The sequence below is a fragment of the Cynoglossus semilaevis genome, chromosome 20 (genome assembly GCF_000523025.1).
Source record: "Cynoglossus semilaevis isolate Cse_v1.0 chromosome 20, Cse_v1.0, whole genome shotgun sequence".
Classification (NCBI taxonomy): domain Eukaryota; kingdom Metazoa; phylum Chordata; class Actinopteri; order Pleuronectiformes; family Cynoglossidae; genus Cynoglossus; species Cynoglossus semilaevis.
The window spans coordinates 2062265-2065807 of record NC_024326.1 but is presented as its reverse complement, the minus strand read 5'-3'; positions in this window follow the sequence as shown (position 1 = coordinate 2065807).

Here is a 3543-nt window from a genome sequence, read left to right as displayed (position 1 = left end):
AAAAACTACCCTTTGTTAATTAGTTAAGTATGTTGAGTATTTATTCCTATAAACCAAATACATGCAGTGCAGTACCTGCCTAACTACTATAGAGGAGTAACTTGGGTTGTATGATTAATTCCTTCTCTGTCCTCTTTCTGTTGGCTCCAGAATGACATGCTGGGTCCACATAATAAATCTTCAAGGTGAATGATTTGTCCCCAGGCCGTATTTTGGACATGGACATTTGTTAGAATAAACGTTCAACATGGGAATATTTTATTTTTCAACAGGGCCATAAGAGGCAGGTGTACATCTTTCAGTTCACACATCGGCTGACTGCGTATAACCAGACGTGCCTTAGGTTTGTGGGCCAAAGCTGTTACTTAATAATGGGCTGTAGTCCAGATGGACTTGTTTTAATCTAATCCAAGGATCACGGGTCCGTAATTATATATCGTTTAAGATTAAAATAAAAGTCAATTTACTGCTTGTCAGTGTAAGACAAGGGTTTCTGTAAAGTGCATCAGTTACAGTACACTACATATCATCAATGTTGATATTACGTATTAACACAATGAACGTAACACCATGTTAGAGATAAAAACTCAAAAAAAAGTACTCACTTAAGGACCTTTGTATAAAACGTAGTTTGCATGTGTGAGGTTGGAAATGATGTAAATATAGAATCTATGAGCTGTTCACCAAAAGCAGTTGGCCACAAAAATTATACAAAATATTATTTTTTCACTTCTCTAGATGAACACACTGCTGAACTCAGTGCCTAGAAATGTGAGGATGCATTTCTTCCCCTAAGTCTGAAATAAAATCATACGATTTCCTTAAGTCATAAATATAATTTATTAAAAAAAACAATAAATCTGTAGTTTTGTAATCCACGTGGGGTTTTATCCTCATTCACAGAGATAATATATTTGTCTAACATGAACTTTGTCATACTGCACTATTTATCACCATGTATTGTCAAAGATTCATGGCATCAGGAGACAAATCTCTGCACTAAAGGCCAGGACTTCTGCAGGATTTCATTAGAAATCATAAGCTCAGTGTGGTGAACACAGCCATGTGTTTTTGTTACCTAGCCAATCACTGCATCAGAAATGCTGCATCATGCCAAGGGCAGGCCTCAAGTTAATCCTGTGCAGAAACTCTCTGGTTTCTTTGAACCATTACTCATCTGTAACGGATTAAAAGAAACATTCTGTGATCAGATTAGTTTATATTTGGACAGTTGATATATTGACAGCTATTACAGCCTGCACTGGTATTGATATGAAGACGCCTGCAGTGGCTCTGGATATACCGTCTATGTAAAGGCATTGAAAGTGGCAGAATTTTAAAGTTTTAAAAAGTGTATCTCTACCAGCTTCTAGCCAAAAATGGAAACTGAAATGAATCACATCTAACAGTGCCAAACAATTTCAATTAAATTGGATTGTTTTGTGGGTATGAATTATAATTCTGCAGGATAAAATGTTCCTTAACTACAGAAAACAAACTTATGGAGTACATTTTAAGGACTAAGTTGAGGCAGGAGTGCAGGTGGAGTGTGCGTGCATGTACAGTTAAGACATGGGGTGTGGTTGAAGAGTACAATGGTGGTGTTGATGGTGGTGTTGATGGTGGGGTGCAGACGGTGAACTAACCGCACCGTGCTGCTGCTAGTCGACGCCTGGACGGACGGATGAGACCGGGCTTTGTGTGCGGTGCTGAGACGGGCCCTCTCCCGCCCTGGACGGACTACTGCAGGCGAGAAACAGTTTGGCGTCAATCACACCGCGTCACATGTACGGTTATTGATTATATTGATCATATTATAGGCCTATTCATTGCTTAGAAGTAAAACGCTCGAATGCTTTAACCCCCTCCTCCTCTCTACCTTCACTTCCATCCTCCCCCTCCTCCTCCTCCTCTTCCTCCTCCCCATCCTCCTCCTCAACAACAGCAGACAGCAGCGCTCAAAACCCAAACCTTCCTTTCACTCTTTAAAACACTCAGGATTGATCAGGATTGGATTATTTGAAATCTTTCGTTTATTTGTCGATGTTAAGCTTGTGTTGTCTTGTTGGGACGAGTGATCGGCAGCTTTACAGCCTGTCACATATTGGCTTGCAGTCCATAAAACCTCTGCCTGCCTTTAAATGTTTCCCTTTTTTTACCCTTTATTTACTGCTGGTGTAGATGGTAAAAATGAGCTCAGAATCGTTGTCAATTATTGATCGAAGCGTCAATGTGAGAAATGTGTTCTCCCAAATTTGTGTTCAGAAACATTTTTCCGAAACACTGCGAACCAAAAGAATACACGGTATTTTCCCCTCACTGACTGGGTCGATACAGCGCTTTATATTTGGCGTCTAAGGTTTGGCACAGAGTGCTTTATCGGAGACTCGGATGCGTCTTAGAATGTTGTCATTCACTGTTATTTTTTCAGATATTTTCTATCCTTAAAAAATCCTAAAAATCCTCCTTTATTGGAACGATGTTTGCCCCAAAACAGCGGCATCAACAGCGGCATGTGCAAAAATAATTTAAGGACTGTGAAACACCGCCTTGTAATATTAATCATTACAATATTTATTCTTAAAAATGTGTAATTAATTATTAAATGAAACAATAATATTCACTACGATGTTTGATTACAAACCTATTCGCGTCATGTACCTTCAGTAAGACGTGTTTTTAATTCATGTTTCATTTTTAATTAACATTTAAGTCCTTCGTGCTGAGAATACTTCAACGGCAGATCGGCAAACAGCATATATTTTTAACAGACATAATAATCAATTTTTCCCCCAAATAGAATTAGAATTATTTTATTAGAGTTGGAACTTTCTTCCTATTGCGTGCATATCACTTTATGGAAGTTTCTGTAACGTATAAAGTTATTGGCTGCTACTGTGCGTCCTTAAGGACTAGGATATAATAGTAGTATAATATAATAGAATTGATGGTTTTGAAGGGGTGTTTGTTTGTTTGTTTGTTTGTTTTGTGTCAGTGCATCTACATGTTTGTGCTAAAACCATTATCGCAAATGCAATGCAAAACCGCCTTTTACATATGAGGTATAATTTCCAGACTCTGACTTATAAAAGGACAAATGTAGAGTAAAGCTTTGTGTGTGTGAGAGAGAGAGAGAGAAAGAGAGAGGGGGAGAGAGAGGATTTTGATTGGATAAATTGCCAGGATTGTGATCATAAAAATATACTTTTCTATAAATTGATATGTGATGTCATATTACCATGGACTTGTCAAAGAAGGTTGCAGGGAGTGAAAACATGGTTATTTGAATGAAGTTGTTAAAATAAGTACAGTTAGACAAACACAGTAGAGTGTCGTTGTGAAGGAGTTAATGTTGCATTGCATGTATAATAATATTTTAAACCTTTTTGTTGCATCACTTGCCTATTAGCTCATAAATGGTAAAAAATCTACTGACTGCTGTGTCTTATGTCATCCTCCTTATTTATGACCTGCTCGTATTTAATGAGTGTGAGGACAATCGCCGTGATTTCCTTCACATCTTCAAAGCTACTGGCTATGCAA